The sequence below is a fragment of the Strongylocentrotus purpuratus genome, unplaced genomic scaffold (assembly GCF_000002235.5).
Source record: "Strongylocentrotus purpuratus isolate Spur 01 unplaced genomic scaffold, Spur_5.0 spur5_scaffold_14, whole genome shotgun sequence".
Lineage (NCBI taxonomy): Eukaryota > Metazoa > Echinodermata > Echinoidea > Camarodonta > Strongylocentrotidae > Strongylocentrotus > Strongylocentrotus purpuratus.
In genome coordinates this window covers 16,615,664-16,632,438 of record NW_022145599.1, presented here as the reverse complement: position 1 = coordinate 16,632,438, position 16,775 = coordinate 16,615,664, and the positions used below count along the sequence as shown (strand labels likewise).

Here is a 16,775-nt window from a genome sequence, read left to right as displayed (position 1 = left end):
TAGACTTATAAAGCGCATTTCATCTTCGAAGAAAATAGCAATGCGCTTTACAATAATTAATACAACAAAATTACACATAACAACTAATTCATGAACTAAAGATATATATCAAAATAAGGAAAAGATTAATAATAATCAAACATTATATACATCCATAACACAGAAATGAAGGCAAATTATATAAGAGTACAATAATGTAATTAAATTTTGATAAATACAATAATACAGTTTAAATGACATTAGAAAGCGTTTTTAAACAGAATTAGAATTAGAATGAATTGAAGTCCATCCTGATTTTAAGGTTGGATTTTATAATAATAGAAGCAGAAAAATATAGAAACAGCTCAGTAAAACCAATTAAAACAAATTAAAAATAAGAAAGTTATCAATTTTTAAAGGTCTGATTAATCAAAAACAAATTGGCAACTCTGTGATGTATCTTGAAACGTCCCCTCTCATTTGTCCTACCGGTATACTAAAAAACTTCAAAAGTGCATGTTTTCCCTTAAAGGGAACCTCACCCCAAAGGATAAAGGAGGTATTCTGAAAATGAGGTGTATTACTGTCCTATGATGTATAAAATTCCTTACGAAAATGTACAAGAGATATCAATACAGATATTCTTGGCATGATGTGATACCTTTTAGTATGACTGTCATGGGCGCAGCCATTTTCTTGAAAATGTGATGTACCAGTTGAAGTTGTACATGTACATGTATATCATGCACTTTTAAGTAGTAGGAAAGACTTTTAAAATCAATAAAAAAAAACTTTACTTTACAATGAGGAAAAATCATAGCTGAGAAGATAGGAATTAAATTTGGTGAAAAATATATAACAGGGGAACAATTGTAACTACATGAAGTTCATTTTAAAAAATACTAAAATATAGCAATTGACAAATCTATTTCATTTATCAAAAACTTTCTCCAAAGAAAACCACCAACTTATTTATGCAATTTGCGTTCTGGCAATTGTAGTACAAAAGATAACAGCAGGTGAATGAAATGCTTCATCACCACACACACCTGGGAATGAAGCATCCATAAATTTGAATACATTTACTTGATAAATGACTTCACATACGTATGTAGTACGTCAAGATATCAACAAAATGGTGATGCCCATGTCGTGCTGAGAAACTTTACATTATTCTTCAGTGCTTCTGCAAATTGCACACTTTCCTTCCGAATGATTGTTTTTATACATTTCACTGAAGTGTTTAGAGCCAGGAGGGTACAAACTCACAGACTTTAACACAAAGTTAATGCCCTTTTGACTTTATATGATATCTTTATTCAACATTCATCCTTTGTGTATGCCCCTTTCTATCATGTACATCAATGTATCATTAAAATCATTCTGTGTGTATATGCCCCTTTCTTTCACATGTACATGCAAAATCAAACTCAACTCAACTCAACTCAACCCAACCCAACCCAACTCAACTCAACTCAACTCAACTCAACTCAACTCAACTCAACTCAACTCAACTCAACTCAACTCAAAATATTGCAAATCATTGTATCATTTACATGTTTACCTGAGATATGTCTGTTTCGGGCCGGAAGGGCGTTAACACATAAGTACACGTACGTTAATACAGAGTTAATGCCATCATGGCTCTCAAAAGAAAGTATGGTGGGTTTTTTACACAAAATGTATTCACCATAAATTTCTCGCAGACGCAGAAAGCTCCTTGGAAAGAATCAAAGTATAAAACGCTGTTGAAGGAAGAGGCGAGCCTCTTCAAATTACAGCATCGCCTAATCTTTGATTTCCCGCGGCCGGCCGCTCTCTGCCACGGCTATTGCTCTCAGACAGAAGTGTTATCGCCATGGATACCATCGATTGCTCGTCTGTGTGAATAACTGACATTTCCTAATGGTATGTCAACACGGTGTGAACACGATCGACGTAGTCCGATATGCTTTCGCAAATCTGTTCGGCGCTCATGTTTCAAGACATGAGTGATAGGTTGGTTTTAACGTATCTATTAAATCTAAAGTGTACAGCGCTTGAGGATCTGTAGTTTCAAACCGATACTGTTTGTTAGGAAGATGAGAGAAATCCAGAAAGGATGTTAACCCAGCATGTATTTACATTACACCACAACCGGAACTACATGTAGTTGGGCTCATTTCCTTTTCAATTCTGTGAAGATTAAAGATTAAAGCTTTATGTCTTAGATTTACTTTCATATGTAGCTGAACATAATGGAAGTTTATAATATTTTAGAGAGTCAGTGAGGGACTATGATTTTTATCTCTTTCTTTTTTGTTCCACAAAAGGCACAAATACACTATTTGACAGAAGTTTTAAGGCATTAGTATGTTTTTTTTGTATTTATCCTTGCAAACAAAAAGATTTTGTCATTAATCGATCACCAATTGGAAAACAATCACATGGCTTGCTGTCATTTTTGAATTGGGCCTAATTGTTTGACAATGCAGTTATTATGTATGCAATGTAATTATAGTAAATAAACAAACACAAGAATAATAGAAAAAATTAGTAACCCCCCCCCCCCCCCCCCCTGGATAAAACGACACCCTGTTATATCTTGACGTATGTAGGCAAGTGAATTTCAATATGAGTGGAACACATGTATTCATCCAATATTTTTTTCATCAGCCATAAGGCATCTAGAGGTGTAGTATTCTAGTACTTTCAAAAATGTACCGGTACATACATGTACCAGGGAGATGACAGTCATACAGGGGTGTATGTGAATAACAGACAATGAGGCTAACAGATGATAGAGAAAACGTCACAATCCTAATAACCAACACGAGAATGATTATGCATGAAGCTGATCATGCACTTCCTCAAGGGTCTATCATTTGCTCAAATTGCAATTCTCAAGAGAGAGATTGATACACGGCATAAAGTGTCATCGCCATGGTAACGCATCCTCATTGAGTATCATCATTTACAGGAGGGGTGTGCAGTTTCACAGATTTGCATTCTCCTGAATCCCATATGGAGAAGATATCACAAGAGGGTTATCTTGGAAGTGATTCCAGTCTCCTTCTTGGTTACACAAAGTGCATGATCTTGCTTTTGATTAAAATAAGGTCTTCTGCTCATTGTACTCTGGAGGTCATTCCATATCATGAGCAAATAAAACAAGATTTGATATCTTCTTTGATTTTGCACACTTTTTAGAATTAATTTGTTCTAATTACATATTTTCAAAAGCATTCATTCTTAATAATAATAATATTCTGTGTTTATATAGCGCTCAATACATCTTTACCATGATGTGCCTGAAATCAATTGTTTTTCTACCACAAAGTACTTTACAAAATAGAGAATAATGAACAAGAATTTCCAGAGAAAAAACAGAATATTTAAAAGATTGAACTTCTACAGACTTGCTGAGCTCGCATTTTTGGTTCCCTTATGTAAAGGCCTTAGCTTTTCAAATAACTGGAATATTACAGTGTTAAATCCAGGAGAAACATTTGGAGCATTCATACAGGTACTGTACCTTCTGCGAGACACACAGAAATTTACCCCAAGTTGTAAATCAAAGACTTTCACAAACAATGTCTCTTAAATATTGACTTTTCGTAAAAATCAACCATCTGCAGCCAAAGTGGTTTCCTCCTCCTCCTATTTTCAGGTTTCATTTATTTGTCTTTTGTCATTTTGGAGTGCAAAAATAGAAATATTACTTTCTTATTATGTCTAATCATAAATAAGCATTGAAAATCTGAATACGAACAACGTAGAGGAATTTTAAATTCAATATGGATGTGTGGTTATCATAAATTAACCACTTGCATACTTCTTGCATTGGGTTGCCCCTGTATGCTCTTGGAATCATAACATTCAGAAGTCAACAGCTTAAACAATGCAGACACCAAACAACCATATGGTTATTACTCTTTTATTTCAGAGGCTAACCTAAACTGCTACGGTTTTCATTTCTGGAAATATACCGTATTGTACAGTCTGTAGCTAGAGAAGTAGAGGACTACCGTAATTAATGGTGTATAAACCGCACTTTTTTGCCGCCCAAAAAAATTCAAAGTCGGGGGTGCGTCTTATACACGGTAACGTTTTATAGTTTCGATTTATGCCCCTCCACACGGCGCTATGCCTGGCGATGTCTCCCAGCTCAGTAATAGGTGTGTTGACTCACCAGTCGGAAACTAGAACAACACTCAAATTTGTCTGTCATCTTGGTTTGAAAGTAATCTTTCTAATAGATCTCAATATAATAATAATTCCTCTATTTTTTCTTTAATTACATGGCGTACCACAAGGTTCTATCCTAGGTCCTCTACTGTTTTTTAATTTACATTAATGATCTTACACATTCAGGTGCATCTCGCAGTTAAATGAAAGGCCTTCCCACATGTTTTTTTATAACATGGACCTGGCTTGCTGCCGGCAGAGTCGGTAATTTTTTTATTTTTTTATTATTTTTTAAGGGCGAAAAAGAGGGGTGCGGTTAAAGGTAATACAAAGTTTTGGTAAGGGGTCATGAATTTAGTTCAAATGAACACATTGGAAGCATATTCGGTCCTACAATATTCAATGATTGTTGTCACGGTTGAAATCAGGCCTAAAGTTTTGAAATTGTAAATAACAAACTCTTTATGTTGTATAGCTCCCTCTCAAGGTCAATATATTAATAAAGCTAGAAAACAATGTTTCTTGACTAAAATCGACCGATCAGCTATTTCTGTTTGGAAATTATTGTCACAACTACATATTCTGAGATTTGCATGGTCGCAGCTACCATTGTACGGCCGTAGGCGCTATTTGAAATTTATCAAAATTTACCGGGAGCACCGGTAAATTTTTATATTCAATTTTTCTCAAAAGCAGAAGTGTTTTAGTGGCTGAATTTTCTAGTGCTTATAATACATCTACAGGGGCATCCAAAAATATCAATATTGTAAAGAATCACTTTCCACCCAATTTTCAAAATTTCCCAAAACTTTGTATTACCTTTAATACACGAGGGCGGTTTATACACTGTTAATTAGGTAGACTAGATTGTAGGCATTACTATCCACACATATTGGACTGGACCATGATGATGGAAAACAGCTTTGTTTTGTCCTGTATATATTTCAATAAATGAATAAATATATAAATAAAATAAATACAGTAGTACCAGGTTCGCGTTTAAATCAATGTAACGCAGTGATAAAAGATAGCAGACAGGTTATTATACATTTCAAGCACTTGTTTTAATTACCCCTATAACTGGGTATGAATTATATTCTGTGCTGTAATTATAAGTATGGCTCACACAACAATATGAATGAATAAAAGAGTTACACATTTTTTAATATAAGGGCCAACTACGTTAATGGTACAATCCAGAGTTAAAAACTAGTCAATTAAAGTATATCCCGTGATATATAGTGCTGATAGCCGCGACGTTAGCATTTGACAGACTCAGATGGAGAGTTGTTGTGAATCCTAAATAGATAGAAAGGAACAAAATTCTTCCCTACATGTATATTCTCACCAGAAAGAGAATAAATACTTTAGCTGCATAAAAGTATATGAGATGTAGCTGTTGGCCTAATCTAATTTTTACACAAAAGTAGAACGCAAGGTGTGAGAAATTAGTTTTTCTCTTACCTAAAACAAAGGAGCCAGTACCAGTCAAAAACCACGTCTGCTCTCCACAATGGAAAGATGGAAATGAGACTGACCATATGGGCCTAAATGCCTAAATCACCACATGCTAGTGGTCATTCCAAAAGAGAGAGGAGACAAGAAATTCAGAGAGGGGAAAAGAGAGGAATAGGGAATTGTGCGTATAATATATCAGGACAATTAGCCCCTGGACAATCAGACCCCCCTGGAAAACTACCCTTCCCCCCCCCCCCCCCCCCACCCCTGGAAAATTACCCCCAAAAGGACAATGCCCCCCCCCCCCCAAAAAAAAAAAAAAAAAAAAAAAAAAAAAAAAAATCCCACGTATGTAAGAAGAGAGCAAGACAAAAACAGGGAGGAGAGAAACTCAAAAGTTGAGCTTCATACAAACAAACACCTGGGCTGTGCTCTAATGCATGATAGTGAAATTATATGTACTGTACTTTTTTCTGACATTCCCCTCTCTCTTCTCTTTTCCTTGTTACCTTGCACATCACACCACAGGAAATCAAGAAAAGGAGTAGGATATATCCTCAAGTACATGTACATGTAGATAAGGGTCGGTATAACATATGTTCATACTAATATAGGTTTGGTAATCAAGGATGTAGAAATGATTGTCCTGTTTCAACCCTGTTACCATTGAATTAATGGCAGGAGTAGGCAACAGAATAACACATCGTTCAGACAGTGTGTAAAGTTAAAGTTCTGACTACATGTATGTATTACACCAATATATCAGTCCAAGATTTTCATGGTTGCAGCTACCGGCATTGGAGGGCCGTAGGCGCTATTTGAAATCTATCAAAATTTACCAGGAGCACCTGTAAATTTTGATATACAATTTTTCTCGTAAGCAGAAATGTTTTAGGAGCGAAATTTTCTAGTGCTTAATAATACATCTACAAGGGCATCTAAAACATATCAAAATTGTAAAGAATCACTATCCAGCCAATTTTCAAAACTTTGTATTACCTTTAAAAGGCAGAAGGGCGTTAACGTTGCATTTAAGGATACTAGTTGATAGTGATACCTTTCTGGCTTCACATCTAGACAATACTGTGTATATCATTACAATGCAAACAAACATTTCTTTAGAAATTCTGAATTCACGATAAAAAAATAATCACTGAAAATAATGAATTTTGCTTTAGGATATAATTCATTTGTGTGTATTTCATTATGTCCAAAAATGTATAACTTTCTTGTTTTGTATACCGTGTACAGGGATTCTGTGGAAAAATTAAATAGCACCTCTTTTAGTTCATCCACCAGGAGATTATCAATTTGTGAAATTGGAATAGAGGCCCTTTATCCTCCATGTGCAGTCTCTCATCAACATGACACCCTCAACTCAGCATGCTGATTCAAAAAGATTTTTGTTTCCTTTAGATGTTTTAACAATTATTTTTACTTTGTTTGTTTTCATTTTTAGTTTTGCTTCATTTTACCTTGTCAGATATTTTCTCTAATTGGCAACAGCTTTGCCGCTTATAATCTCCCCGTAAATGGTAACTTTTCCATGCTCATCATGTATTTACTAATATTCATTCAATTCAATTCAATCAATGTATTTAATTGTCCAATGTCATTCAACATGGATATTTGGTTTGCTCACATGTTAAATAAAGGCTCAGAAAAAGTTTACGATGAACAGAAATATGATACCTACCTTTCGGAGAGCTCTAAAATTAGAATTCTAACTAGACATACTATAATCTACCCTCAAGATTGAAATACATATCCCACTCGTACTCTAATCCAAAAATAGCTACCATTAACAAAAATGTAATTACACCTACTCAGTCTCATCCCCACTTAAAACTTCCAAATGCAATCATGTCATACATGCTATAGAGGCACTTAATGAAAACGGGACAGGCATCTAGCCCCCATGGTCAGTGATGAGGAACTAATAAACGGTCTCGCCTGACCGGTAGTAATTAATGAGACAAAAAAGACATAAATAAATCTGATTTAATAAATATAATTATCTTGTTAAAGCTCCATGTGCCTGTATCCTTCATAATTGCTATGCTACTGCATCTCAATTTGCACGTACTGTATACATTCATTGCTGCTCAGAAAAGGAAACGGCTATATTATAACGTCCTTGTTTTCACGAAGTGACGGTAGTGAGGAAAATCGTAACGCAAAGTGAATGCATTTTTTTTTCACTACCGTCACCTCGTGAAAACAGCGACGATAATTGTAAAGCATATTATTAAAGATGCATAGAAGTGGGTTCTCATGGGGGATTCGACAGTCGACACCATTCTGGTGTTTACCAAATAACCGGTGTTATTGTCAATCAGGCGCCAGGATTAGCCATCAGTTTTTATGACCAACAGGCTCTGCATTTTCCACCAATCGCTCCCTTGGAAAATGTTATTATCTTGCATTTCCCTCACCTGAAGATCGACTCAGAGACTAATGATACTGTTTTTATACTGGCAATATTTTGCTTAACTCACCTATAGTACGGGGTTAAGCCTATTCCACTTTGTGTTCGGACTGGCTTTTACCAAAGTGGGCTTAAGTTGGCTAACCCCACCTATAGTATGGGCTTAACTAACCCTGCAAAATAGCAGGGCTAACTCCGCAATTGTGGTGCTAACTCCTGCTAACCCCCCAATTGCGGTGCCAAGCAAATGAATGAGAACAGAAACGAAAAATAGTCCGGTACTACGCAATGGAGCGTATCGCAGCTGGCCAGATGCGAAGTATGTCCAATCATAACATTCACGATATCCGGGGTTAACGAATTGCAATGAGAACAGCGTGGCTTTTCTTATTCCGGAATAGTCGCTAGTACGGGACTAAACAGCGTGTGAAAACCAAAAAAAAATAGTCCGGGGCTAAGCAAAGTACGGGGTAAAGCAAAACCAGTGTGAAAATAGTATAAGGGCTATTTCTTGTGTGCCCAACTTGTACACCCATTAATGGTTATTTCCAGCAAGTCAGGTGTCAGTGAATTATGACCTACTGCACGTGGAAACTGACAACCAGCTCCCTTTAAAGAGATTCGGTAACTTTGTCTCAGATTCTGAAACAAAATCCTGGATTTACCGGTAGCTCATGCTTCAATCAATAATTAGTTCAAAATCACTGGTAGTATTCTTTCAAATGCCGTTGAAATTAAACCTTTTTTATTTTTTCAGCCTGCAAATGGGCCATAGTACCTTTAATTCTTAATCAAAATTTTAATTTATCAAGGGCCCTTCATACAATGTCTGTTATGTCCTATTTAATTCAATATCAAGTTTTCTGTGCATTTCTTTGCTAATTAACATCATGCATTTTGAAAGGTCGTATTAGCAAAGCAACAAATGCACACTTACAATGTACATGACTGTATGTCAATGCAATCGGTGTAAAATTAGACAGCAATGAACTGAACTATTATGTTCGTGCATCTAACCGACCTCTAGCTGGCACGCACATGCACATATACAAAGACTTGATGAACTGTGCAACGGTAAAAATGATGGATAATCAACGAACCATACATATGATTTGCCACTCTTCGACCAGAAAACAAATTGGGATTAAATTACCTTGACAAACACTGCACATTTTTATGTACACGTACATGTTTTTTATCAGTGAGGATCTATACATTTCCATTTTGATATAATAATTTTAAAAAGTGCTGAGTTCATGTATCAGAATAAATCTATATGCATGGTTACTTCACAATCATCTATACACAAAGTTGCTTGGTTCTGTGTCGCAAATTCCAGACAATACCAGTTGCAATGTACATTACCTACAGTGAAGTCATGTGTTAATCTTATTCAGTACATTGAAAGCAATATGATTTCTCTACATTAAAGTGACTTGGTAACATTGCCTCAGATTCTTAAACAAAATCCTGGATTTAGCTCATGCTGCAATCATAGTTATAAACCTTTAGGTCAGTCAGGAATCCCATGACTTTTACAAGGCGATCGCCTGTCTGGTTATCAAGATGTTTTTTATAACACTACAGTATATTGGGGTGAATGAGAAAGGTATTAACCGGTCACTAAAATATTTTTAATTTTTTGAGGCACTTCATGATCATTTTTTAGGGCTTCAATATTACACCATAACACAGACACTGATAACACGTGCATGTGGGGCCATGCATCTCAGAAGTCAGTTACTCACTCAATAGCGTCTGAGAAACGAGTTTCCTTGCATAATTTGAATAGGACACTTTATACATTTCATGCTCAAGGTTCCTACAAAGTAGTGTTATTACCCTGGATTTAGCCTACCGGTAGCTGCCTTTAGGCGCTAAAAGCTTTTGAGGAATAAATGATACATGATAGGCCTGTCTTCATCAGCCCAAGTTGCATTGCCAAATAGCTGCTATTTCTGATCCGAGAAATTAGCCCAATCACAAAATAGCGGGCTATTTGGCAGGTGAAGATGCAAATAGCGGGCTATTAGCTCAGAAAATCTTCCCTAGTTATCTTGGGCTAGTTTGCAAAATAGCCCGGTATTTGTGGTCCTTTTTCACTAGCCCAAAGACTCTGAAATATTTCTCGATCCTGGCATGCACGACGATATAGTTTCCGGTTTCTGGCACTATGCACGAACGTTTCACAAGCAATCAGCGGTTAGCTAGAAAATGTGCATGTATTCACTGCTGTTACTCGTTTACAATTGCTGCGTGTGGAGTTCAAATTAGTCATAGTAAATGATTTATCTTTCTATCAAAGATATACCAGTTAATTCTTTGTTATTCCAGATTCTGTTTGATTATTTCAAGTGGTACGTGTTAGTGGTACATGTATATTGTCTAGTATTATGTCTCACTAGATAGTGTAAACCGAAGGGCAGGTCAGTATTTTAATAAAGTTTTGGAGGGAAGATACAATTTTCGAGGCTGTTGCAAGCACAGCAACGAAGACTAAAAAGATATACCAGAATCTTTCATCAAAACTCGCTAGCACACCCCACATGCGCGAACACTGAGCAAATTTCTTGAGTTCCAGTTTCAAGCTGATGAAGACGCGATTTGTAACCTCGGGCTAATTCCCGGATTACTATTTGGCCAACTCGGGCTAATGAAGACAGACCTAGTGTCATTTCATGTAGCATGCACCTCAAATCAAAACAAATTTCACGGATGCTTCTGAACTGAAACAAAACGAAAGTGGAAGCACCCATTAATACAAGTTTGAAGGAAATATTGATTCCCCAAAATAATCTCTTGTTCATTTAGGAATATCAAATAGTCATCTATCCTTCACTTCCTCTGTACATAGAGATAATATCAGCATAATGTTACATTACAGAGCAACTCAACTACTCTAGCGGATGTTTAGTCATGCCGTGTCAAAGTGGACTTGAACTTGTAATCATTGGAAGTATGATAAGTATCTGTATTTTAATTTTATTCGTAAAGCTCCACTGTACTACTGGTACCTACTTGCTCCCTCTATATATAGCAAACAATGCCTAATTGGTGACCATTGGCCCCCCATGATCCTCTTTTTCTTATGTTAACTGAGAGCTGATTTGATGAGATAACCACCTGTCAGTGACCTTGCAGGGTAGTCTAATTCCTCCTGTAAACTAGTACAGATGGGGTTAAAACTCTAAACGAAATTCATCATGTAGAGGTTTTGTGGTCAAATGGATATGTCACCGGACTGTGGATCAAATGGTAAGCGTTTCGAGTCCCGCTGTGGCACAAATGTCCTTTGGCAAGACATTAACCTACATTTGCCACTCTCCACCCAGGCGAAGTAAATGGGTACCCGGTAGGAAAAAATTTCTCGAATGCTTAAGTGCACTATGGCGTCTCAGCAACAGCTGAGCAGGGACTTGTTAGCTGAGGTAACAATATGATACTTTGTATTCAGCACAGTAGAGTATGGAGTATATCATCTAGTAGCTACGCTATATAAAATGGACCTACAGTGTATAACCTATTATTATCATTTTTATTATTACCAATAGGCTTTGTTTATAGTGAGACGGAACACCTGCCACACCGACTCAGCTCCCCAATCAATAAGTCACTATCGATGAGCAGCTAATTAGCTTAGAGGTCAAGGTCATATACACAATCAATACGAGATGGAAAAAGAGTATTGTAGTGAGAGAGGAGAAAGGAAAGGGAGAGAGAAGGAGACAGAGACAGACAGACGAGATGCAGAGAAAGAGAATGGTAGAGAGAGGCAGAAAAACGGATACAATTGTAATTTGTTTTCTAGGCAACAGTCAAAGAGACAGAGTGATATATACATGTACATACATTGTATTCATGTACCAAAACAGAAAGACCAAGATCACATTACATGCACAAATTAGGTTACAAAGGTCAAATGTGTCATCATGGGTTTCATAAATAGATTGATCACTTGTGGCTTTTGTGAAATACATGTTTCATGAACTCCTTCTTCTTCCTCTGCTTGTCTTCTTCTTATTATTCTCCTCATTTTTCCTCTTCCTCTTCCTCTTCCTCTTCTTCTTCTTCTTCTTCTTCTTCTTCTTCTTCTTCTCCTTCTCCTTCTTCTCCTCCTCCTCCTCCTCCTCCTCCTCCTCCTCCTCCTCCTCCTCTTCTTCTCCTATGTTCAGTACTTCTTTTTAAAAATTTGGCATTGCCTGTGTTTGGTTTAGAATGGCTATACTACATGTATACATTGATCAATATTGCATCAAAAACACACTCAATACAAATAAGCTCGCACTCGCCTCACCTACCATCCCAGTATAGCTTCCTTAGTGAGCTGTCAAAGGGATTACCCAACCAAGTACCAAGCCAGTTGTACTTAGCACATGTGTAAGTGCAAGTGCATGTGAAAGATCTACAATTCTACATGCATGTACACCCATTTCCAATCTACATACAAATTATTTAACAAGTTTAAAACAAGACGATATCATGATGTAGTCTAGCAACATGACATGACATTATGATTATTATATCATTGACATTTAACCTGACACTACCTACATGGATAGGGATGCAAAATGGCATTCACATTTTTACACGAGGCCAAGACTCCAAAGAGCAAAGCTATACAGCTATATTGTGCGTACAACATGCAGGATCATGACTTGAAGGCCCATGCCGATATACCAATCTACAGGAACGGTTCCTCACTCACCCCGGCACTTCCCGGCAAACAAATCACAACAAATGCTTATCGCCACTCACGGCCCGAGGGTCGAGGTGTTGACAAGTACAAGAGAGCTATAAGAACTGGCAGTGGAATTAAATAGCACTGTTTTGCGAATAACATACAATACTCAATGTTAACACTTACTTTTACAAAGGCAACGTCTCCATGTAAATGACAAGAAGATGTATTAAAGATCATGAGAATAGAACCAACTTTGACGTCGCGTCATCATCACACATGACCATGCACACATGAGTTACGAAATCAACGATTTGTTGGCTTAGCTTCCGGGATCTATAACTGTAATGTAGATATGCAGTCTGTGTGTGTGCGCGTTAACGAGATAAGTATGATGCGGTGTCGATGTTGCTAATTAATTTCAGGGATATAGTCTCCGGGGGTAGCCCACATGTACGTACCGGTACAATCACGAGATGAGATGAAGAGCGAACTTCAGTGGATTCTTTTTGAGCGCTTGAGCAAACAGAGAGAAAAACATGTCTACCACGGGGGCCACGGGCGTCAGAAAATGGTAGCGAGAGCCAGAGAAATCGTAATTGCTACCCGATGAAAGAGTAACGAGAAACTCTTCATAAAATGTTAATTTATTCCATTTGTAGTTTAGAGATATGAGTGTGAGGTATTGTGAATGGATATTTGAAAGCGTGTTCACTCGTCACACAACATAACTCTTAATTTTATGCTTTTACTTTTAGCTACGAGGAAACAAGGTTACACGGGCAATAAAATACATACAAGAAAGTATTCCCTTTTCGTTAGTTTATTGGGTACTGATGAGGCTGACGTACACTTGCAAAGTGTAGTCAAGCACAAGCCGAAGAATCGGAATGAGTACACATAAATGATAAATGTGAATATAGCACGAAGTTACATAATGATCAATGATGATAATGAACATGAATAAATGTGATGTATAGAGCTTACGACATAGTAGAAATGAAGTCGAAAGTCCAATGAAGATGAAGAGAGTTGAGAACGAAGGAAGGGGCTCACGCGATGAAATGTGCGGAGGCTTGAAGAGGCGGAAACGCGACTTCGTTGACGTGGTTGAAGAACCGTGAAGAATGCGATGTCGTCGCCGACGCTCGTGATGATGATGAATGTAGATGGAGCTCTCGGGCGAGAATAGAAGAGAAGAGAAGAGATGTGTGGCGCTCGATGATGAAAGCAGTGAGTCGCTTGATGTCGGAGGCCAAAGTGGAAAATGCAGACATCAAAGCCGGTAGTGGTGCTGAGACGGTGAGTCGCTCGATTGATGAGCCGAACTTTGATGGTGAATGTTTAGATGAGCTGCGGTGAGTCGAGCTCATGTGAGTGAAAAACTACCGGTGAAGAAACTGGCAGCTCCCAGCGGATAACCAAGCACCATATATGTCGGAACAAGATTTAACTGTTCCACTGGAAGACTGCAGCCCGACGAACACGGCAGAGAAAGTGAAGATATGTGCCGATAGAAGTGATAGGCACAGTAGAATCAAGCCCGGAGAAGAAATCATGCAGAAACGTGTTGACTCAACTGAGATGTAAGCAGGAGTTGTTGACTCGACCGAGGTGTAAGCGGGAGTGGAGAAAACCTCGTGGTGATGAAAATACGCGGGGTGAACGATGCGCGGAACCACGATGCTCGATTGGAGGAATGAACACACGTGGTACGAATAATGAATATAAATAAATACCGTGATGGAAAAATACAGGAGACATGAATATACGGTGAAAGTAGGGCATGTAAGAGCCGCTACATTACTCCCCTGCCAGAATTGAAGCTGTGTATGCAATACACAGATGAGAGGCGAAAAAGATATAAATGAGCAAAGTACAAAATGTCACAAAAATCAATGGCTGATAAAAATGTAAAAGTGCATGTATTGTATAGTGTATGCAGTAATTTACAGCAGCCTAAGAAATGTACAAGCATGGCATGTTGAAAGAATGTAATACAACAAGCATGGTATGCGAACGGCTGTTTAGTTGCCAAAAATTGAACAGTGAGTACTGACATGGTATGCATCGAATAAACGTGTATAAATGCAAGAGCATAAAAAACATTCAATACATAATCCAGAATGAAGACATTGTATAAAACATTGCTAAGTCCAAAAAGTCAGGGAATAATAAAATCGTACAACCAAGCTTCCAAGTAAACGTCGGGTCACCACTTTAGAGATATGAGTGTGAGGTATTGTGAATGGATATTTGAAAGCGTGTTCACTCGTCACACAACATAACTCTTAATTTTATGCTTTTAGCTACGAGGAAACAAGGTTACACGGGCAATAAAATACATACAAGAAAGTATTCCCTTTTCGTTAGTGTAAGGTTTTAATTTCACTGACCCAAGTGGTTACTTGTTTATTTTACACTGTACATTTAGCTTTCCACTCCGATATGCTTTAGCGCACTCCTGACCTATATTCATTCTCTCCTGTCTGCTAGCTCTTGGCTTCTATTGTTCTGTCCCTATTCATTCATCCTCATGCACATTACCTGCTATAGCACCACACACACACACACTCTTCCTTATCTCTTAGCTATTCAACCCAGCACACATGGCACATGGCACTCTATCTTTTACAAGCTTTTCTATTGGTTACTTACTTATTGTCCAATCTTGTGATTGGTTATTATTGTTTGATGGACTGGATGTCAGCCATCTTGGCAGCCATTTTGTGGTTGGAATAAAATCTCATAGTGCAGCTCAAGTCCTCAATCATGTGAGACCACTTTTGTTTTGTGTGGGACTTTACAACTGGTGCCAGCAGTGGTTTTTCTGCACTTAACTGTAATTGCAGCCTTCCTTCATATGTAGAAATTCCTGCAGTGTTTTTAGTGGTGAGTTGCAAAGTGAAATTCTCCCTCCATCTGTATCTATGAATGTGATTGTTTGAGAGCATGATATCACCCTTCTTCTCACTGATTGACCTCCCTTCATTTTAAGTTGAGGCAGTTAGTGTTTGTGTGTATTCAACCTCCTTCATTAATTACTGAAGTTTCATCTTGACTTTTTGAGCCTTGATTTCTTCCTACATCAGTAATTTTGTGGATTCCTTCATTCATCCTGCATCAGTAAGTGAGATTTCCTTTACTCTTCTTCATACTGGAGCTGTATTTTGGTGCATATTCCTGCAGTCATCCTTCATCGGTGACTGAGGTTTTTTTTCTTCACCCTTCATACAGTTCTGTATTTTTCAAGCAACTTATCACATCCAGTTTGCATGTATAGTCTGCCTTTGGCTGCCGTACATTACAGCATTCTGCCATATCAACCTGCATATTCTACATAGTGTTGGCGTAGCAACATACTCAGTTGCAGAATACACCCTCCTTCCATCATAGCCGCTCGCCACAGATATTTCAACTGTTGAGTTTGCATTTTCTTCATCTGCACTCAGAGTGACCCCACCCCCCCCCCCCCCTCCTTCACATTGACTCATTCAGTAAGTTTTACTGGGTTGATATCTTGTTGATGGTCATATCTGTTGAGTCGATTGCTTATAACTCCTACGGTATGGCATCTTATCGCATGGAATTGCCAGAAGTGTTTACGGGAGAGAACGGCAAAGACTTCCGTCAATGGATACGTCGATTTGAAGTTGCTGCACAGGCGTTTTCAGACACTTCTATCAACTTGACCACCCTCCTTCCGGCAAGACTAGCAGGATCAGCCTTCATCGTGTGGGAGAGCTTGTCTGCTTCGGACAAGAAGGATTTCAAGAAGATGAAAGAGAAACTCTCTCAGGTTTTCGGCCGGACACAGTTTATTGACACATTCAAGTCTTGTATTACTGCCCGAACTCGCCAACCAGGCGAGCCGTTAGAGGTGTTTGCATCAGCCATTGCTTCCTTAGTAGAAGAGGCTTTCCCGTCCTATGATGACAATGCAAAAGGTGGTGAGAGATTTCGCCGATTTGTTGCCGGGGTAGACAAACCGCTTCAGGTGAAGATTCACGAGCTCGGAGGCTTTGATTTTGACGAGGCCTTGAAGATTGCACTTCGTGTAGAAAG

The 16,775-nt window shown here is 38.0% G+C and overlaps 1 protein-coding gene across 1 annotated transcript in view; it reads right to left on the bottom strand.

The window, feature by feature from the left end:
• LOC575114 (FAD-dependent oxidoreductase domain-containing protein 2) overlaps window positions 1-13,219 on the bottom strand; it is a 32,555-nt gene extending 19,336 nt beyond the window's left edge. The window contains exon 1 of the mRNA XM_030984315.1: window positions 12,897-13,219. The gene's annotated coding sequence lies outside the window, so the exon portion shown is untranslated. The remainder of the gene's footprint in view (window positions 1-12,896) is intronic.
• Between the last annotated feature and the right edge of the window lie 3,556 nt (window positions 13,220-16,775).